Raw genomic sequence first — 23,871 nt, forward strand, 5'->3', positions numbered from 1 at the left:
AACCAAAGAGGATGAAAATATATATATATATATATATATATATATATATATATATATATATATAATCTTTATTGTTCCTCATTGGGGAAACTTAGAAGTAAAAACAGCAAAGTGGAAGGAAGATTCACACAAAGGTAGAAATTTTAAATTAATAAGTAAAAGACTGTACAGTAACAGCAAATTAATAATAGAAATGTTAAGCCAAGAAAAATAATACATTAATTTTACTATTTGTAATGTATAAATATAATTTCATATTGATGCAAAAAGTCCAAACAGCAGAGATCAGAGCATAAATAGATTCAACGGGATGTAAGTCCAGAATGTTGTGGCCAAAGAAAAACTGTTAGCATCTATTTTAGTAGGTTAGTTTTGTGAAGCAGTCAGGAAGCTGCATCTCATCCAGAATGCTGCCGTCTGAGTCCTGACTGAAACCAGGAAACGCCTCACATCACGCCCAGATGTCGGCTACCACAACGCGGAAAATTATACCAACCAGAAATATGGTGAAAGAAAAACAGCTTTGTTCCTAATAAGAGGTTAAAGGTCAAGTTTATTTTTACAAGCACTTCACAGTTCTTAAAGTAAAACTCATCATACAGTCATCAGATGTTAAACAAGTGATAAGTATTTCATTTTGTCAAACATCATCAAAATCATCAAGCAAACACAAATCAAATATTTCGATCAATGTTCCAGTTATTATGGTTTAAAGACAATTTCAAACAGCTGGGACTTCAGTCCAGATTAAAAGAACTCTGACACGGCAGGAATCAGTTACTGAAGATAAAAACATGCTGAGTCATGAGTCTTCTGATCCCGGAAATGTTCTGCAGGGGATGGAAGGCCGACTCTGGAACCGTCTTTATGTGGCTCTGAAGGTTCAGGTCAGAGGTCGTCCTGATCTCTAGTTTCCAGCTGGAATAATTGAAGCTGTGCGTTGACTCCAGATCTATAACTAGATCTATAACTCTATGTCCAAGGATTCTGTCCCTCTTCCTCAGGCCTTTTTCTGGCTTCCACACGGTAGTTTTACTGTCTTGTACAAATAGAGCAGAGGTAAAATCAAGCTGCCGGGCAGACTAAACCAGAGCAAAGAAATCTCCAGGACACATCTGTCGCTCCCAACCATGACCTCTGACCCTATCAGAGAGGAGGACACAAAAACCCCCAGGAGCCACAGGCAGAGAACCCCCAGGATGGCCGTGACAGTAAAGCAAGCCCTCTGCTTTGTTTGGTCGACATGCTTCCTGTCCCCGCCTGCGTCCCCCGGCCCCGGACTGATGAGAGCCAGGAGGACGCAGAAGCTGCAGAAAGAGACCAATATCAAGGCCAAGATGACAAAGGAAAAAAACAGGGCCAGAAATATCTCAGGGATGATCCATGCGTTCACGACGTAGGTCATTAAGCAGCACAGCAGCCAGACGCAGACGATGGCAGCGTTCCTGAACGTGACTCCGCGCGTGTTTCGTAGATCTCTGTAGACGACCGGATGAACGACAGCCAAGTAGCGATCCAGACAGGTCAGGACGTGAAATGAGGTTTCTCCTACGAAAACGGTGGTTGCTAGGAACATCCCCGGAGTCTTCATGGGGAGAACGCCGACATATGTTAGCAAAGTGTGCAGAGACGTGCCCAGAAGCCAAACCCACTCCATTACACACTGCTGGTAGGTAAAGATGTCGGAGTGGCTGGCTGCGCTGACGGAGCTCCTCTGCTGCTGCCACTTCTGGAAGCCCAAGTAGAAAATGAAGATGGAAAGAGGAGTGAAGAAGAGGAATTTGGTGGAAATGAAGGAAATGCCGATTAGAGAGGAAACCGTGTTGTTTGCACAACTATCGTCAGCCGAATGAAAGGAGGAGTTGGGAATTGTTGAATTGACCGACATCCTGGTGATGATCTGTGCAGAAGAAAATAAGCGTCAGAAAGTCTGAAACTAAACCAGTTTAGTGAAAATGTTGAAACTTTGTTCATTCCCTACTAAACAACCCGAATCAGATTTATTCACTAAGGTTGTGCAAGACTGTAGCGCCTGCAGCTGTACGGCCTGCAGCTGCACGGCCTGCAGCTGCAGCTGTACGGCCTGCAGCTGTTCGGCCTGCAGCTGTACGGCCTGCAGCTGCACGGCCTGCAGCTGCACGGCCTGCAGCTGCTCGGCCTGCAGCTGCACGGCCTGCAGCTGCACGGCCTGCAGCTGCACGGCCTGCAGCTGCACGGCCTGCAGCTGCACGGCCTGCAGCTGCACGGCCTGCAGCTGCACGGCCTGCAGCTGCACGGCCTGCAGCTGCACGGCCTGCAGCTGCACGGCCTGCAGCTGCACGGCCTGCAGCTGCACGGCCTGCAGCTGCACGGCCTGCAGCTGCACGGCCTGCAGCTGTACGGCCTGCAGCTGCACGGCCTGCAGCTGCACGGCCTGCAGCTGTTCGGCCTGCAGCTGCACGGCCTGCAGCTGTACGGCCTGCAGCTGCACGGCCTGCAGCTGTTCGGCCTGCAGCTGCACGGCCTGCAGCTGTTCGGCCTGCAGCTGTACGGCCTGCAGCTGCACGGCCTGCAGCTGTTCGGCCTGCAGCTGCACGGCCTGCAGCTGTTCGGCCTGCAGCTGTACGGCCTGCAGCTGGCCGCGCTCCGTACAGCTGCAGGCTGCAGCTGTGGTTTGCGCTCCTCCTGAGCGTCGCTCTAAGACTGCGGGTTAAACAGTTAAATCTAGTCGAAACGTTGCCAAATAGAGCAGAAACTAAGCAAACGTTGCTGCTTCACCTCCTCCTCCTTTGGACGTCTGACACCACCTGAACCTGCGGTTCTCCACCCTCCTCCTCCCGTGGATCGCCCAGGTAGGCTTTGCTTTCCCATCTTTATTATTTAGTATAATTTGTTTAAAATAAAAAAGCTGTTTTTGTGGGCTGTGTGAGTGTGTTTGTGTGGTTTGTGCTGGTTTGGTGGTTGTGCTCTTGTGGGTCTGGTGCAGTGATGGTTTTGTGTCCTTCATTAACATCCTGCAGGCGCCTCTGTTCACTCAAACAGGGAATTTGACTTCAGCTCCACTTCACTCTCAAAGGTTTTAAAGTTAAATATCTAAAAATAATTGTTGGGATTTTTTCTTCTGATTTATGGCTAGATAAGGTTTGTCACATTTAACCAATAATAAAAAGTTTTCACAACAAGCGACACATTTCTGCTCAGAGTTTGGATGTTTTTCCCACGGATGGATCCATTCTCAGAGTTTCCCTCCCACAGACACAAAAGTGCATGTTAGGTTTATGGCTCCAACTAATGATTATTTTAGTAATCAACTAATCGATTAATCAGATAAAAATGGTCTCAGATATTTAATTTTAAACAATATTATAAATACATTGAAAGATGCAAATAAACAAACAATTTGATAAATTTTTAAATAAGAAAAAAACATTTTATTGTCTGAAATGAATTAGCAGCACTGCTGGAGTGAAGGCTTGATCATTTGTATCAAATGATGAATCTGCAGCTAAGAAAACACCAATAACATCAAAATACGTCAACAGTGCAACACTGATCTGTTAATTATTCTTTAGATTAGTTTATTAATAATTAGGTAGCAAAAGGTGCTCAATAAGACATTTTGTTTTACAGGATTTGAAGCTAAAACTGAAACTTGAGTTCTGGGTAGAAAATTAATGGACAAAAGTTGCTTAACTTGTAAATCTGTTGTACAGTTTTGACTTAATTTCTGCTCTGGGTATGTTGTTCTTTCAGTAATTTTTAGAGTTTGTCCACTCCAGTTAATTAATTTGCTACTAAATTAGTTAACAATTAAATAATTTATTAAATGATTCATCACAATTAATCCAGTTAATCGTTTTGTTTACTATTTTAGAAGAAAAAAACATTTCTAGAGCACAACCTCTGCAAACCTTTCAACATCTAGACTGATTTTTATTTATATAATTCCAGCTGACCCATAAAATGCTGATAAATCATGAAGAGTCGAGTAACTGACCTTTGGAGACGTGATTAATCGTTTTCTTTCTGCCTCTGGAATCGGCTCACCTGTCAGTCAGCGCTGACAGGTGTGCAGGTATATATATAACTGCTCCCTGTTTGTACAGTGAAGGTGATTAATCATGTAGATGTGACAGGATTACAAATGATGCCGGGTCAAATGTTTGCATGATTGGACCAGGACTTTATGCAAAAGGAAAAACTCCCAGCAGGCAAATGGAGCAGCGTGTGAATGTTCACGTGATTTTATCAGAGATGAACCGAAACAAAGTTTACAGCCGTCACATCAGAGCCATGGCAGCAGGTCAAACGGACATTTACATAATAAAACAGGTTGACACATTAAAATGTTACATTTTATTGAAATTTGCTCCATATGGGTGAACTCAAGCTAAACCAAAAATAAAGTTTATTCTTGATCTGCTTTAACTTTATTTTTGAGTTAAATTAGAATTTTTTTTCCTGTATTTAAAACTTTTTCACAGCAAATAACAAAAATTCACTCTCCTTTATTACCAAACAGGAAGTAATGAACCATCAGACCGAATGCTGGGCATTTCAAAAGTGTGACATTTGAAGTAAATATGATTCTAGCACAACGTTGTTTTATCCAGAAATGTGATTTACAGTCGAGCCACGCTGCAACATTTTCATAAAAATGTCAAAAAACTCCTTCAGTTCTGAGACACAGTGAATTCAGACACAACTCCTACAGGATTTATGAAAGTTTGAATCTGAAAATAACTCTTGATTTCATGCAGAAGCTCTGTCAGCGCTGATGAAGGTTCCCTCACGCTGAAGAGGCTCCAGAAACAGAACAAAACACATTTCTGGTTAATATTTAACGTCTCACAAACTAAAACACATTATATCCAATAAGCAGCCAATCAATAAGCACTTTAATAAAACTCAAACCGTGTTCTTTATGAACTATATCACTCACTGACAGGAACATTCTGACTATTTCTAAAAATAGAAACCCAATTATTCAGTGATTATTTACACAAATAAAACACTACATTAGAAAAATAAATAACACAATGACAACAAAAGACACAACAGAAAAGTTATATTATATAACTTGTTTGAATCCGTAGCCCAGCACTGCTTTAGCCATGCTCACCATCTTCTGTACAATAATTTCATAAACTAAATGTCTGTAACTTTATTTAGCTCCAATGACCTAATTTATAATAATCTGTTACATTATGAGTTGGACCAAGCTCCTTTCTTCTGGATGTAAAGTAAAGGTAAAATAAAACTACTGGGGAGACTGAACCACACCACGTAATAATCAACCACACAGCTGAAGCGTTGAGTGAACAGATTGCCATATTTAGCCGCGGTGGAGATAAGAAATGCAAAAAACCACAAAAAAATCGCCGCCAGTATGGCGGTGACCGTAAAAAACGCCCTCAGCTTCATCTGGTCCATTTGTCCCCTGGTTCTGGTTCTGTCTCTGTCCCCCGGCCCGGGTCGGATCAGCGCACAGAGGACAGAGCAGCTACATACTGAGACGATGATCAGAGGCAGAAACAGGAAACACAAGAATGCGATGGTGGACATCATGCTGTCCTGTAAAACTATCACACAGGCCCACATCCAGGACAGCAGCCAGGTCAGAACCACGCAGCCGTTTCTGATCGTGGCTCCGCGCCGGTTCTGGAGCCCCCTGTAGGTGACAGGGTGAACAACAGCCAGGTGACGCTCCAGACAGGTGAGAGTGTGAAACAGGGACTCTCCAAAGAAAACGATGCTGTTAAAAATGTAGCCGCAAACTGAAACATGTGGGAGATTAAAATAAAACCCCAGAACAGTGAGTCCTGCCCCCAGAGCCCAGACCAGCTCCATGACGGCCTGGTGGTGGGTGAAGACGTCGAAGTGACTCGCTGCTTTAGAGGAGCGGCACTGATGGGCGCCCAGGACAAGGACGAAGATGGACAGAGGGAGGATGAGGACGGCTCTGCTGATGCTGAATACAGAGGTGAGAAACATGGTGCTTGCAAAGTCACAGTCAGTTTGAACAAACTGAATGGACGAGTTGGAGGAGGAAGAGGAGTTGGAGGAAGAGTTGGCTGACATTTTGAATGGATGGTTGATCTGGATCTGGACAGACAGAAAGGAGGAGCCATTAAAATATAGTAAAATTACAGTTAAAGAACCTCATTATGCAAAATTCAAAATTTCTATTCAACAGAGCAAAAAATAAATCCAAAAGTAAATCTACTTTAGTTGATTTATATAAATGACACCAAAGGTTAAATAATATAGATAGTAAAGAGAGTTGCTGCTCCGCATCCTGAAGGGTTTAGTTTTATTTAACATGAACAAATCTGATTCCTTTGATCAACAAGTTTAATCTGGTCTAAGAACATTTTATGGTCAATTCTTTTAAATTGCATCCTCTATGTGTTAAAAGCAGCAGTTTATCTCTAATTTCCCAGCTCTGTGCTATAAAGTGTCATTACTTTATTTTCTAAGAGATAACATTATCTAATGCGGCGGTGTCCAAAGTGAGGCCCGGGGGCCTTTTGTGGCCCTCAGGCTGATTTTGTGCAGGTCCTAAATACTAAAGTTTGGCCTGCAGACGTAGATTTTTAATTTGTAATCAGGGTAAAAACTGTTAATAACGTAAAATGTGAACTACAATACAAAGTATTCATGTTTTTCTAACCAAGTTTGAACTAAATCAGCTTTTATATTTTTTAAACTTGGCCAGATGTACCAAGTGTTTTGAAAGAAGGTGATCCAAATCCTGTTATTGAAAATAAATGTATTAATTTGAGCCCAGAAGAAACTGAAAACTAGATGTCTTTCTTTTAATACAAATAAATGTGCAAATTCTGCCACAGCGTATAATATTAGAGTAATATTAATACTAATATTAAATGTAGTATTAGAAATTTTCTAGAAAAGACAAAAAGATTTACTAGAAAAAAATCTAATTTTTCAGATTAATCAAAAACTTTCTACAAAAAACTTGGACATTTCTGAATTTCAAATGTTAAAAATTTTCTTTTTAAAATCTTTCTAGAAAATTTCTGAATTTTTAGCAGAAATGTATTCCTTTTTTCTATCCACAATCGCTCTAATGTAAAACTCCTTTTCCAGTTTTGGATTCTTTATTTGCTTGATCTTGGATTTTTATGTTTTTTGCCCCACAATAACTTTTGAATCTACAGTTTTGGACACAAAGTTGATTTAATGCAAAACGTATTGAAGTTTTTGCCTTTTGTTGAGTTTTTCTGATAGAAAAATGGAAACTATTATTTTTAAATATTATCACTGTGTGATAAAGATCTGCTGTAGTGAAATTGTCTTATTAGATTGAATAAAAAGGTTATTAAAATGGTTTGATAATGGAGGATTATGAGGACAAGAGTTGGAAGGTCTGAACTTCTGAGCAACACCAACGAGTCTAAGAAAGCAAAAAGCTGGATTTAGTCTCTGACTGTTAATATGAAAGTAAAAGTTTGTCTGATGGAGGTGAATGAACCAAACGATCAGGGTAAGCTGAAGTATAAAGTCCCTTCAGGAAGAAAAACTAATCACCATGTTGTCCTTCAGGAACTGAAACTTCTGGATAAAATCTCAAATCATTCATGAACTTTGACCTTAAAATAAATAACTTCAGCTCCCTGTTGGAGACGTGATGCTGTTTGTTTTATTATATTTTGTTTATCTCATTTCTCCTTCAGAAAATCCCTTTTTTTCTCCTCCCTCCTGGAAAACATCCTGAACCTCCACGATGAACCAGCACCTACCTGATGCAGAGCGATTCCCCCAAACTGTCCTGCTTTATCTGGCCTGCACTTTGTCTGTGAGCTTTAAATAGTTGTTGATGAGATCCAGGTCCCAATATGACAAATGATGGCCTGTTGCATGATGGGGGCTCATTCGGAGCTGACCTAAATACATCTTCAGTTTTCAGGGAAGGAAAAACGAATTTTGTGCATCTCACACTTTATTTTATTTTTTACTTTTTCTTAAGGAAACATAAATTTAATGAGGTGGTGGCACTTCCACCTGTTCATTTGAATATTCTATTTTTTAACTTGTTATTTATAGAAAATGTTTCTCCTTCATCAGAGCGTCCAGCATGTGCCAGAACACCTGTGAGCTCCTCACCTGTGGCCGTCTGTGTTATTTCAGCTCAGCGTGACGAAGCTTCACATGGAAATCATTTGAATTTATTCCTGCTGTGGCTAAACTGCAGAATAAACATCAGATTATGGAGCCGAGGTTATTAAATATAAACTGGGAGTGGAAGCATGAAGACACACACAGCAAGTCACACACTTATTGATAAACCTGCTTTTTACTGCAGTAATATAATTATTTTACAAAATACCTCAAGCTTAGTCAGATCAGATATCTTATTACGTCATACAGACGTAAAGACGCTGACATTTAAATACACTCAACATTAAATACAAGATGGCCAAATGTTTAGTTGTTTAAATGAAGTTTATAAAATAAAATATTTTGTGTAAAACTGAGCAGCCTAATGTTGCTCTATGAAAGTTTTAAATCAGTAAAAATTGAAAACAACCTTGTTTTCTTTCACTCTTTGCTAATTTTAGCAGAATATCAATTATTGATGTTTATATCTTTATCCAGGAATTTACTCTTTACACAAAAACAACCAGATGTAAAATAAATGAACCTTATCTGATGACTGTAACATAAATATTACAGTAAATGTGAACTCAGTTGAAGAGAACTTGAGATTATGTGAACAGAAAATGTTCCTCTCAGTTTTTATTGTTTGCTTTAAACTTTAGACAAAGATCATCTGTTTTAACTCAACCAGTAAAACAAAAGAGACAAGGAATCATAAATTATATCCATTTATTTCAACAGAATATGACCTACATATTTTAACACTCAAAATCCTATAATTAACAATAAATATTTTACATTTCAACCAGTAAAAGCAAAATTATCATAACCAACACACAGCAAACAAAAACAAAAACAAAAACAAAAGAGGTCCCTCCCCCTGCTGGTCACTGAGCAGAACGCAGGTTTATAACTTCAGTATTTTTTATCTTACAAAGCAGGAAATTATAATTTTTTTATCTTCCATTCATAACCCGTGGTTTGGTTTTACACTCATTTATCCAGTGATTGTTTTTTTAATCTATATGTATTTTATTTTTACATATTTCTATCTAGTAGCTTGAAGAGCTTATATTGTTTTATTCACTGATCATTTCCCTGATCATAAACACAACATAAACATTACATTTTATGGAATGAAAAGAAAATTAAAGCTTAACAGGATTTATGTTCAATAAACATCACATAACTTATCAATTCAAATACATTCTGTTTATATAAAAACATGTCGTCTCAAAACACAAGAAAGAAAAACATCAAATTTATATACAGAAAAACAGAATCAGTTCAATCCAACCATAGAGACAGAAAGTAAATTACATCTCATTAAAGTTATTAATCCGGTCAGTTCAGGTTATTATTCAACCAAATTAAAAAATGTTTAATCTGAGGAAACCAGATTATTGACCTGAAACATCCAGGATGATCATCCAGTCATTGATTGATTGATTGATTGATTAATTGATTGGTTTATTGTTCGTTGCATTCAGTCTGGGACTTTGTAGGAACAATGGAAGGAAAAAAACTCTCTAACAAGAAGAAACCTCCAGCAGAACCAGAACCGGGTTCAGTGTGGATGACAAGTTAACTATTAATCAATACTAAAGTGACTTTATGTACATATTAACAAACAAGTTTAAGATATGAAAATTCTCATTAGTGTCATTCAGATAAACCCATAGTGAAGTTATATAACAGTGACAAAGCAGCAGATAATAATAATAACCATCAGATTTTACTTCAGGAAAATAAAAGCTGGTTAATTTAACGTCTAACATTTACTTTTAATTCAAAACGTTCCCTATTATTGATCACAGGAATATTTTCTAATAAGGTAGTAATGATGCAGCAGTGGTTCATTAATGTTTGTTTGATCTTTTATGACACTTTAAAATCATTTCAGGAGTGGAATATTTCCACTCAAAGATTTCCTAACAGTTTTGAAATGATCGATTATTTGAAGTAATGATGAACTTGAAGGTTTTGATGTTTAACTTCCTAATTATTTTGTTTGCAATGATGAAAAGTTTTGTCTTGACTGAACCACTTTTTACTCGACTGAAGGATTTTTCCAGAGATCTACCAACAAATCTCATCACTTCTAAATCTGAATTTGACCAATTTTTCAGTTTAAACCAGAAAGGTTTAGTTTATTGCAGTGACCATTTCTTGCCCTTCATCACTACCACTGTGTCCACACTGTAGCGTTCTGGCTTTGAGTAAATAAAGCAGAGGTAAGATCAGACTGCAGGGCAGACTGAACCACAGCACAGAAACCTCCAGAACACAGGAAACGTTCTCCGCCACCAGCCCAGAACTGAGTAAGGAACTGGACACCAGAAACGCAAAGAACCACACGCAGAGAATGCCGGTGATGGCGGCGACCGTAATGAACGCCCTCAGGATGGTTTGGTCAACAAGCTTCTTGTTTTCCGCCTTTTCCCCCAGGCCTGGACCAATCAGAGCGCACAGAACCGAAAGGCCACAGAAAAGCACGAGGAGGACGGAGCAGGTCAGAAAGCAGCTGAACAACCTGAAGTAGATCACGGACCTGAGGTTGTTGGCTGCACAGCTAAACAGGAAACACAACAGCCAAACACTCAAAACGGCGACGTTCCTGACTGAAACTCCCCGGCTGCTACGTAAGCTAACATAAAGAACCGGATGAACAACGGCCAGGTAACGATCCAGACAGGTGAGCACATGAAACAAGGTCTCTCCTGGGAAAATGCAGGAATTGAGGTAGATAGCCACCCTGAACAAGACCTCAAGGCCCATCGTTGAGCCTAAAACCTGTAACGCAGAACCCAGAATCCAGATCAGCTCCAGGACGCAGTGGTGGAAGGTAAAGACGTCAAAGTGGCTCATCGCCGTCAAGGAGCGCCGCCGCTGCCGGACGCCGTGGCAGAGGATGAAGAGCGACACCGGAAAAAGGAGGAAGACTCTGGTGGAAATCAAGGCGAGGCCGATTAGTGAGCCGTTGGTGGTGTTGCAGCGAGAAGGTCCAGACTCCAGGGAAGAGTTTGGAAAATGGAGCAAAGACATGTTGGTTGTCTAGTCAGAAGATTGAGTCTGTAAAGAAAAAGAAACCAAAATGAAGTCAGAAATATAACAATTTTAAATATGAAGAGATTGTATGATCATGAAATCATGGCCTAGTCATTTCCAAGTCTTTAAAACTTTTACACTTCAGCTACAAAAATGTCTTCAACATAGAAAAATGAGCAACTGCCTCATTACTGAATCAATAGAGAACATAGCATCACAAATTGTTGTCTAAAATACTTTATAGCTTAATATCAACCTGCAAATTGTATTTTATTTTTTTTCATTTTTTGGAAAAGACATTCTTATGAACATTTTGTTGTTTGCCTGAATGTAACGAGTTCAATAAAGATTAGAAATGATCAGGTGACACCTGCAGGTCTGAAAATAAACAATAAAATGTTGAAATATTTTAACATTTTCATCCCTTAAAGTTCAGATTTACCCAAAATTGTACAGTCAGAATATTCATGGTTCTTCTGATTTATTTAAAAACATGTTTTCATCACAAGAAATGCTCAACACTTTACTAATGAGCAAATACATAAACATATAAACATAATACAGCTCTGGAAAAAATGAAGAGACAACTTTAAATGATCAGTTTCTCTGATTTTACTCTTTATAGGTTTATGTTTGAGTAAAATGAACCTGGTTCTTTTACTCTATGAACTGATGACATGTCTCTGAAATTCCAAGCAAATATTTAGTATTTATTTGCAGAAAATGAGAAATGGTCATCAGCACTTTCAGACCTCAAATAATGCAAAGAAAACAAGTTAATATTCATTTAGAAACAATACGAATGTTTTAACTCGGGAAGAGTTCAGGTGGAATAACCAGGTTTTCTGTGGTTTCATGTTTTAAACTCACCTACGAAGAAGCGACTTTCTGCTGCAGCCTTTTGAAATGCAGTCCTGACGTAACGAGCCTGATGTTAAACTGCGTTTTGTTTGTTCCGAGGTGATTCAGTCAGCAGACGACAAGATGACAAACGATGGAGCTGAAGCTGTTTTGCATCATCACTGCAATGAAATATTAGCAGGGAGATGTTTGGCTTTGCTTTGAGTGACAGCGGGAAGCTTTTCTCAGCTCAAATTAAACCTCAGCAGAGAAAGGATCCGAACCACCAGAACCAACAACAGAACCAGTAACAGAACCAACAACAGAACCAGTAACAGAACCCTGCAGAACTGAACTCATTCTCAATGCTGAGTTTGTTTTGTTGCGGTTTCTAAACTCCGTTTGGTGACATGAAGAAGGAAAAGACATTTGTTCAACATGATGAAGAGATTTTTTCCAGCTGTTTTCCATCCAGACCAGTTGACGAAATAAGAAAACAGTTTGCAAAATTCAAACCAAAAATTATTCAAGTGTTCATGTTAAACTGCTGATTTAAGATGGAGAAACTAAACATTTCCAGGTTTTTGGATCAGGAATAAAAAGTTTAAGTGATTTAAACATGGAGCTGGAAACTTGTAAAGATTGTTGACTTAAATTATAAATGTTGTTTTTCAGTTACACAAGAAAATAAGGTGTTTAATTAAATATCACAAGCAGATGGAAATACCATCATAAATTATCTCACATTATTCTGGCACATTGAAAACCATTTCTTTCTTTTTTACAAATGTGAGGCTGACATGAACATCGATATGATTTAATAAATATCTGATTTCAATCCAACATGATGGAAACCAAAATCATAATTCCTGTTTGGACCAACAAACACTGCAAAAAAAATATTCTGATTCTACAAATATTGATTTATACATATTACTATATTTATTCATGAATATAATGAAAAGCAGCTAAATATATAAGCATGAACAAGGCCGCCATTTTGGGTTATGAAGTTTGGATTTGGAGAGGAACGCGTAAAAAATGCGTAATCCAGGCATATCAGCCCAGTTTCCACTCTTAATAAGAACCAGACAGAAATCAGCAGATGGTTTTTACCCTGATCATCCACCAGATCAGCCTCTTCTTCAGTTCTGGCAGCTGAACTTGCCCTTCTTGTGCAGGAAGAGCAGCTGCAGCACCAGACTGCTGGGCAGGCTGAACCAGTGCACGGACTTGTGCAGCAGGCAGCTGACTCTGGTGCTGAACATGTTGGACTCCCTGAGAGACGTGGCAACGATGAAGCCCAGGAACCAGAAGCAGAGCACGCCAGTGATGGCCGTGACCGTGCAGAAAGCCCGTTGCTTCATCTGGTCAACGTGCTTCCTGTCTCGCTCTCTCTCCCCCGGCCCGGGGCGAATCAGAGCACGGAGAACCGAAAAGCTGCAGAAGGAGACCATGACCAAGGAAAAGACCAGGAAGCAGAAGAACTGGATGACGGGTAGTTTAGGGTAGTAGGTCTGCGTCAGATGACTCCACAGAAAGGAGAAGAGCCAAGTGAGCAAAGCGCAGACGTTTCTGACCGTCACTCCGTGGGTATTCTGGAGTTTCTTATAAGCGACCGGATGAACCACGGCCAGGTATCGATCCAAACAGGTGAAAACGTGGAAAAGCGTCTCTCCAACAAACATGATGTTCATGAGATAAAACCCGGCCAGGTTCACGGCTGGCAGCTCCAGGGCGCCGTAGAACAAGGCGTTCCCCAAACCCCAGAGGAGCTCCAGGACGGCCAGGTGGAAGGTGAAGACGTCCAGGTGGCTCTGCGGCTTGGCGGCGCACTGCTGCCGCCGCCACTGCTGCTGGCCCAGGTAGAGGATGAAGACGGAGAGGGGGAGGAGGAGGAGGAACCTGACCCCAGTGTAGGCATAGACCACGGCGAAACTGAGCGTAACGTTCACACAGCGGGACCGGAGCAGGTAACCAGACGGCTCCAGGTCCGACAGCTCCGCAGCCATGATGGACGGATCACCTGGAAAATTTAATTAACAAACTTTTCTCACGATAAAAAAACTCTAAAACATTTGGATTAAGAATATTCAGGCTGTTGTCATACTGAACAGTTTAGGGAAGAGGAACTCATTTATTTCTTAATTCTGATTTAATCTCAACTTTTTAGATTCAGTCTCTCAGTTTGCAAACAAGAATTCAGTCATTTCAATTTTCAGCTTGAGTTTCTCCATTGGCGGAAAATCTTGAAAAATTAGGATTTAAAAAAATTATTATAAACAATGAATTTGTTATGTTTGAGACTCTGAAATCTATTTAATGCAGAAACAACTATTTAAAATAAATCTCACATTATCGGAAGCAAGAGTACCCAAATTAAAATAATCTCATTTTATACATAATTTATTTGGCGTAAAACTTTAAATAAGAGCTTAAAACAGCAGCAGATAATCTGATCAACTCACCTTTTTCTTAACGATTGCTGCTTTTATTGATCCACTTCTGAGGCTCCAGAAACTCAGACTGGAGTTCACTGACAGATGGTGATCAGGTTCAGCTGGTGAAATGAAATGAATGACGCTGCAGCTGTTTTACATGAATGAAGAACAACAAGCAAATGTTCATTTAACAACTCGGACAAAAACCAGCTGTCATTTTATATATTTGTTAAATCAATTCATCGTATTTACTTTTGCATACTTCAGGTTCAGTCATCTGGGAGAAACAAAACCACGTTTGTAAATCCTTCATCCTAAAACAACAATGGATGTAAAAAAAATAATAATAATAATCCACTGTAAGGCATCTGGAGCAAGCAGCCTTATCTGTTATTGTACTTTCACAAACCAGGAGAGAAAAACAAGAAAAAAGTCGTAAGATTTTGTTTAATTTTGTAAGAAAATTCACAGAAATAAATTGAAAATCAAATAATTTTTCTTGGTTTTGTTTCTTTCTGTAGCTATAATCAGAAAAGGGACAAAGAAGATAAAAGATTAACTGGAAAACAGAAGAAAACGTTTCACTGTAAAACATTGAGGCACATTTTTATTCTGTGTTACATCTGCAAATATGTTCAGACTTGTTGGGAAACAGATCATCAGTGAATATGTTTAATTTAAAACAACTTATAACTGTGACACTTGCTATGCTGGTGAAATCTCTTCTTCCTGTACATCACATCATTTACATGTTTTTATTTAGTGATTGTATGGAGTCCCAGTGATGCTGCAACATTTAAAACTCCTGTAAATTCACAGATAACTGACTCAGATAACTGAGTGTCCACAGCTTCTCTAAAACTCTACATGATTCTTTAGTTAGCAAAGCCTTCAGAGGCTAAATATTTAAACACATCACATATTTAGATAGTAAAAATAATCAATTGAACCTGACAGAGTATAAATAGACAAGTATAAATTTGACACTTTCTATGTTAGTGATGTCATTTCTTGCAAATAAATCTCCTCATTGATAATGTGCATGGTTTTCAAATGCTTATTTCTAAAGTTTAGATTTTTTTTCTTAATCTTTCTAGATTATCACACAGAGTTGTTTCTATCCGAGTCTCTGAAACGAGCAACATCACCTTCCCACCTCCCAGTCCGAACACAAAGAGATTTGTCTTTTTTTTGAATCTCAATTTTTCTACCAGGGGAAAAATTAATTACAATTATATTGTTCCTGGAAGAAACTCAATATTTGCATTTTCCATTACAGCTGAAGAACGACTGGATTCAAATGGCCTGTGGAGCTCAGCTGCAGCCGGTCAAATAAAACTTCAACTGGTTGATGAATATCACCAGTAACCTGCTCCACCAGTAACCTGCTCCACCTGTAACCTCCTCCACCTGTAACCTCCTCCACTTGTAACCTGCTCCACCTGTAACCTCCTCCACCTGTAACCTGCTCCACCAGTAACCTCCTCCACCAGTGACCTGCTCCACCTGTAACCTCCTCCACCAGTAACCTGCTCCACCAGTAACCTCCTCCACCAGTAACCTGCTCCACCAGTAACCTGCTCCACCTGTAACCTGCTCCACCTGTAACCTGCTCCACCTGTAACCTCCTCCACTTGTAACCTGCTCCACCTGTAACCTGCTCCACCAGTGACCTCCTCCACCTGTAACCTCCTCCACTTGTAACCTGCTCCACCTGTAACCTGCTCCACCAGTGACCTCCTCCACTTGTAACCTGCTCCACATGTAACCTCCTCCACCTGTAACCTCCTCCACTTGTAACCTGCTCCACCTGTAACCTGCTCCACCAGTAACCTGCTCCACCTGTAACCTGCTCCACCAGTGACCTCCTCCACTTGTAACCTGCTCCACCAGTGACCTCCTCCACCTGTAACCTCCTCCACTTGTAACCTGCTCCACCTGTAACCTGCTCCACCAGTAACCTGCTCCACCTGTAACCTGCTCCACCTGTAACCTGCTCCACCTGTAACCTCCTCCATCTGTAACCTGCTCCACCAGTAACCTGCTCCACCTGTAACCTGCTCCACCTGTAACCTGCTCCACCTGTAACCTCCTCCACTTGTAACCTGCTCCACCTGTAACCTCCTCCACCTGTAACCTGCTCCACATGTAACCTCCTCCACCTGTAACCTCCTCCATCTGTAACCTGCTCCACCAGTAACCTGCTCCACCTGTAACCTGCTCCACCTGTAACCTGCTCCACCTGTAACCTCCTCCACTTGTAACCTGCTCCACCTGTAACCTCCTCCACTTGTAACCTGCTCCACCTGTAACCTCCTCCACCTGTAACCTCCTCCACTTGTAACCTGCTCCACCTGTAACCTGCTCCACCTGTAACCTCCTCCACTTGTAACCTGCACCACATGTAACCTGCTCCACCAGTAACCTGCTCCACCTGTAACCTGCTCCACTTGTAACCTCCTCCACTTGTAACCTGCTCCACCTGTAACCTGCTCCACCTGTAACCTCCTCCACTTGTAACCTGCTCCACATGTAACCTCCTCCACCTGTAACCTCCTCCACTTGTAACCTGCTCCACCTGTAACCTGCTCCACCTGTAACCTCCTCCACTTGTAACCTGCACCACATGTAACCTGCTCCACCAGTAACCTGCTCCACCTGTAACCTCCTCCACTTGTAACCTGCTCCACATGTAACCTCCTCCACATGTAACCTCCTCCACTTGTAACCTGCTCCACCTGTAACCTGCTCCACCTGTAACCTCCTCCACTTGTAACCTGCTCCACATGTAACCTCCTCCACCTGTAACCTCCTCCACTTGTAACCTGCTCCACCTGTAACCTGCTCCACCTGTAACCTCCTCCACTTGTAACCTGCACCACATGTAACCTGCTCCACCAGTAACCTGCTCCACCTGTAACCTGCTCCACCAGTAACCTGCTCCACCTGTAACCTGCTCCACCAGTAACCTGCTCCACCTGTAACCTGCTCCACCAGTAACCTGCTCCACCTGTAACCTGCTCCACCAGTAACCTGCTCCACCAGTAACCTGCTCCACCTGTAACCTGCTCCACCAGTAACCTGCTCCACCTGTAACCTGCTCCACCAGTAACCTCCTCCACTTGTGACCTGCTCCACCTGTAACCTGCTCCACCTGTAACCTGCTCCACCAGTAACCTGCTCCACCTGTAACCTGCTCCACCTGTAACCTGCTCCACCTGTAACCTCCTCCACTTGTAACCTGCTCCACCTGTAACCTGCTCCACCTGTAACCTGCTCCACCTGTAACCTGCTCCACCAGTAACCTGCTCCACCAGTAACCTGCTCCACCTGTAACCTGCTCCACCTGTAACCTGCTCCACCAGTAACCTGCTCCACCTGTAACCTGCTCCACCTGTAACCTGCTCCACCAGTAACCTGCTCCACCAGTAACCTGCTCCACCTGTAACCTGCTCCACCAGTAACCTGCTCCACCAGTAACCTGCTCCACCTGTAACTTCCTCCACTTGTGACCAAATATTCTAATTTGCTGACAATTACATCTGAACAAACTAGAATATTTGCTCCAAAGAGGCTCAGATTATTTTATTTTTTGTTTTTACCCTAATCCATCTGCTGCATGTTGTCGGAAAAGAAACTTTTTATTTTTTCAGGCGTTATAACAAAACAACCAGCTGTATCTCAAAATGAAACCTAAATATATTTGCAGAAAAAAACAGAGAATAACAAGCCAACAATAAAACAGCTTTGTTCTGATTTCATTTATTCAGTTGAATGGAAACAGTAAATGCCAACATTTTACCAAAAAAAAAACAACTAAATCATCATCAGTTCACATGACATCTATAATCTATGAATGAATAATCTATACAACATTTTACTGAGTCCTTTTATTACTATTATCCGTTTAAGTTATACCACCTTGAACCTTCATTGATTAATTTTGCATTGATAAAGTTAAAAGTGGAGGAAGTTATAATTATTTATTTCTAACTTAGTTACAAATAAACCAGTAACCTGCAGGAATTGGTTGATCTCAACAGAAAGGGAACATAGTCAAGTAGGTAAAAATGTAACATTTGACAGAAAACAAATGACCTAAAGCTTGAGCCAATATTGTTAAATTAAAATTATTTGATTTTTGACGTTCAGTTTTCCTGCCCTCTGCAGAAAGAGCAGCGGTAAGACCAGACTGCTGGGCACCAAGAACCAGAGTGAACTCCATCCAATCAAACAATAAAGATATTCATAAAGCGGAGCTACATTTTGTATAATGGAGGTAATTATACTGGTCAAGAACCTGAGGAAAAGAGTTCCTGTGATGATCAGAATGGTGTTCAGAGCTCTCCTCTTTGATTGGTCGATCCGGTCTCTGGTCCTACCAGGCCCGGGACCAATCAGAGCGCAGAGAACAGAGAGGCTGCAGAAAACAAAAGCTACGGACGTGAAGGACAGAAGCAACACATTGATGAAGGCAAAAGAAATAACCGTCTTTACAATCAGAATCATTATCAGAATGGAAATCAGCCAAACACATCCGATGGTGATGTTTCTGACCCTGACGCCTGCTGAGCCTTTAAGACGCAGGTAGAAGACGGGATGGACGACGGCCAGGTAGCGCTCCATACAGGTGAGCAGGTGGAACAGAGTCTGACCTGAAAAGTAAATCCCAAACATGCCACTTCCTGCCTTCTGTATTTTTAGTCTTTCAGTAACGGTGCCAAGGAGGTATAAAACGTTTCCCAGCGTATTGAGCAGGTCGAGGAAAACCACGTTGTAGGTGAAGATGTCGATGTGGCTCCATGTTGTGAAAGGAGCCATGAAACCGTCTTTCCTCCATCGCTGGTAACCGATGGCAACGACGTAGAGGAAAAGAGGAAACAGGAGCACATAAACAACCAGGAGGCTGATTATTATTGATATTGTCTCAGGGGAAATGCAGTGTAGGTACGGAGGATAGGGCGAGGAGTTGGACGAGGAGTTGGACGGTTGCTCCATTTGCTTTAGCGTCTATAAACAAGGACAGAAACATTGACTTTCACATCTTAGGTGACAAAATAACCAAAAACAGCACCGATGACAGGTGAAATGGTGGACCACTTTACAAATATTAACATTAAATCTGATTGGTGAGCATTCATATTCAGTCACTTCCCCCAAACTATCCAGTTAGTAAAAAGAGCCTTTGTCTAAGTAACCAATCCATTTGTTATCCAGTCATTAGTGAACCAACAGTATCAGGAAACCCCAAATACAGATCTAACTGAGAATACATTTATTTTTTAATACCTACATCAAATTGGGAATTTGTTCAAACAAAAATTAAAGTAAAGGAAAACAAAAGAAGGACTAAAACTAATGTTTACAGGAACTAATCTGTCTAAGCTTCATGTAGTTGGCAAAGGATGAGCGCAAATTTTATGCAGAGCTGTTAAAGACAGCAGTGAAAAGTTGTTTTATTGTCTTCAACTTCACAAGAATATACTCAGTTTTCTTCCTCTAAAAACCAAGATGTGAAAATACAAAAAGCTTTGATAGCTTGAACATATAATCCAGAACAGTGACGTTAAATTCAGGATGAAAACGTCTGTTGGCTTTAAACCCTCAGCATCAGACCATCCACACAGAAACATTATCACTAATTACCTTAAACTCAAATCACTGCAGCAACACAAGAAGAAATAAAAGCTTTTGAATCAAATCTAGATGGACAAACTTCAGATTTGTTACAAACACTCACCTTGCAGGACGGTTCTGGTCCTTTTTGTCTTCTCACAGCTCCAGACTCAAATAAATGTTGTTATTCGTTTGTGTATGAGAGTCATGATGATGTATGCAGGCTTTTTGTTGCATATTTCAAATGAGTCATTGATTTATTGATCCCAATGCCATAAGATGGGAAATGTATTAAAAGTAGGGCCTCCAAACACATCCAGCTTTTTCACAACCACAGCTGGGGAAACACTTTTTTCTTGCTTTATATGGAAGATCGTTTTAATTATAAAATATAATCTGCAACAAGAAGTGCAAAATTACAGCATTTTCCGGTAAAAGTGTGTTTTCCTGGCAGGAAATGTATTTCAGGGAGTTTCTTTAAACCACTGTTTGCTATAAAATTTTAAAACAAGGGAATACCAACAGCTGGACACATTCAGCAGTAAATGTATTGATTTAAATCATTTCATTATCCAAAGTGCTGAATCTCATCCAGCTAACTCCTTCCTCAGACCCTAAACTCCGTCCAACATGTGCAGAGATTCCTGAACTTATTGATTCCTATTTATTGCTTTACTGCCTTCCACCATTTTCCTTTTTACAGTCACAAACTTCTCCATCAACTCTCCACTGCTCTACCTGTGCAGCCTACTTCTTCTGCTGGGTTGAATATTAATCCTGCTTAATTTGAGCACTGCTGCCACCTAGTGACAGCTTCTCTTGGCTTCCCCCGGAGGGTCGTCAACTTGATGAGTACAGCTGTAAAATGTTTTCTTAAGTTTTTGTTGAGCATAAAAAGATGTTTTTCTGGAATGATTACGAAACAACCAGCTGGAAGTCTTGATGAAGCTCAAATATATTTACAGGAATAAGATTGGAAGAAACAGAACAAATCTACAAATAAACAGGAAATCTGTTCATTTTGTTTATTTATAAATAAATGATAAAATTAACCAATAAATATCATCATCTCACCATTCCAAAATGACACCGTTATATCATCTACACAAGTATGATCTATGATTCCTAAATCTATGATTGAAAATGTATAACTGGAGTCTACAGAAGCCATTTTCTCACTTTTTATTATTGTCTTTTTCAGGTTTGCCACTTTCGAAGATGTTCTTGCAGAAATGTTGAAAGTCTCATCTTAAGACTTTAACGTCTTTGCAGGATCTAACTCGCTTAGAGGATGATGAGTAAAACGAAGCAACATTTCAATTAATGGTTGAATGGCGTCTTTGTTTCATGAATTTAACTCACAGGAGGATTTTCTTCCAAAAAGAAAAAATGACCTTAGATTTGAGCCAACGTTGATATTAAACAAACATATGTTGCTTCATCTGACATTTGCCCCAGAAGGGGGGTAGTTTTCCTGCCCTCTGCAGAAGGAGCAGAGGTAACACCAGACTGCTGGGCACAAAGAACCACAATGAAGACCAACCAACCATACAATGAGCAAATGAAAACGTTCTAAAGCTTTGAATTACAGAACTTATCATATTGCTCATGAACCTGAGGAAAAAAGTCACAGTGATGATCATGATGGTTTGCAAAGCTCTCTTCTTTGATTGGTCGACCCGGTTCCTGGTCCTGCCAGGCCCTGGACGAATCAGAGCGCAGAGAACAGAGAGGCTGCAGAAACCGAAAGCTATAGACGTGAAGAACAGAAGCAGTCCGTTGATGATGGGATAGGAAAGACCCGTCTTTATGATCAGAACCATTAGCAGAATGGAAATCAGCCAAACACATCCAACCGTGATATTTCTGGGCCTGGCGCCTGCTGAGCCTTTAAGACGCAGGTAGTAGATGGGATGGACGACGGCCAGGTAGCGCTCCATACAGGTGAGCAGGTGGAACAGAGTCTGGCCTGATATGAAAATTGCAAAAATGCAGCTTCCTGCCATCTTTGCATCTTCGTTTTTAGTGACGACACCAAGAAAGTAGGAGAAACTCCCCATCGTATTGAGCAGGTCGAGGAAAACCACGTTGTAGGTGAAGATGTCGATGTGGCTCCATGTTGTGAAAGGAGCCATGAAACCGTCTTTCCTCCATCGCTGGTAACCGACGGCGACGACGTAGAGGAAAAGAGGCAACAGGAGCACATAAACAACCAGGAGGCTTTCCATGATAGGCTTTACCTCAGGGCCGACGCACGGTTCATACTGTGGATGGAGGGAGGAGTTAGAAGGCAGCAACATGTGTATCGATGTCTGAAAATGAAAAGAAAAGAAACATTAACAACTTAAAATATAAATGAAAGATATTTTAGCTGATATTTTATGAGCTCGCCTAAGGCTTTGAGTGGAAACTTTTCATCTCAATGTAAAAGATTTTTTCCTGAAAAGGCATCATGAAGAGCCGCTTATAGTTTTATGATTCATTAAAACTGAATGAATAATTTGACTCAGGTGCTTTGAAGCAAAGAGATCTGAAGATATCGTCCCACGAGGATTAAACTGTCAGACCACAGATCAAAGTATATCAATGTGTTTGAATGTCTTAGTCAAAATCTAGATCTAAACTGTGAATTTGAATCTTTACAGAAACTCTGCCTGAGTTTGAATTAGTTAGAAAAAAATAGAAGAAAATTTCTGTTTGTAGTTTTTTGATATGCAAAGCTGGTAGAGATGTAACTGCAGATGGAGTGTTTGATTCTAAATAATCTGATTTTTATTAGTAAAAACATTTGAAACCATGTATTTCTTTCCATCTACTTCACAAGTATGTACTCTGCTTCGTACAACTAAACTTGAAAGAATCCAAGTGGCAAAATATTAAAAGCTCTGATAGCTTGTAGAGAATGTGTTGAGTTGTTTTATGGGTTTTTTCTGTTAAAGGTAAACATGCATCATTTTTATCTGACAAATATAATTAAACACAGTGACGAGCCCTGAGAGATCAAAAGCTGTTCATACAGAATATATTCTTAAGCAATCTTAATAAATTACTACAGAAATAAATTTAAATGATTACTTTGACACAAGAAGCTAAAACACTTTTTAAAGTCAAATTTAAACTGATAAGCTTCAGATTCGACGCACCTCGTCAGACGGATTTGGTTCTCGTCTTCTCAGGGTTTCAGTCTCAAAGTTTCTGTCCAAACTTCATGGATTACTTGTTTATGTACGAGTGTCACAATGACAGAAGGTTTTTGCATGTTTCACCCAGGCTCATGATTTATGCCTTACAATGAGAAGGCAAACGTTTCTAAAGCAAGGCCCTCAATCATATCTAGTTTTTTTTATCTTACAACCAGAAGCCATAATCCACAAAATACAAAACATATGCAAAATTACAGCATAGTCTGGTTTAGTGACTTTTTCCATGAACTACAAATACATAGTTCATGGAAATTTTCAAAACTAAATTTTGTGATAAAATATTGAAACAAAAGAAAGTCAGTGGCTGGAAAACTTCTGAACATAAATTAATTTCTGCTTTTGAGCCCTTGTCCTAAAGATTTAAATAAAATCTTTCTGTAAATCAACCTCGAGGTCGACTATAAGTGCATTAAAAATTTACAGAGCAAAGATTATATTATTCCAGACTGCCGTCGGTCTGGTTCAGTACGAGTCCAGCAGCCCGTTTTAAAGGTTTGGTCAAAATCGGACAGGAGTTATCGTTACTTCCTGTTTTATGGCGGAGAAGTTGTGAGGACTTCCTGTAGCTGTTGGAACTTTGTGCACTTTGTGAACCGAGGCTTGTCAAATTTAATTTGACAAGA

Source organism: Xiphophorus couchianus, chromosome 14 (assembly GCF_001444195.1).
Source record: "Xiphophorus couchianus chromosome 14, X_couchianus-1.0, whole genome shotgun sequence".
Taxonomy (NCBI): domain Eukaryota; kingdom Metazoa; phylum Chordata; class Actinopteri; order Cyprinodontiformes; family Poeciliidae; genus Xiphophorus; species Xiphophorus couchianus.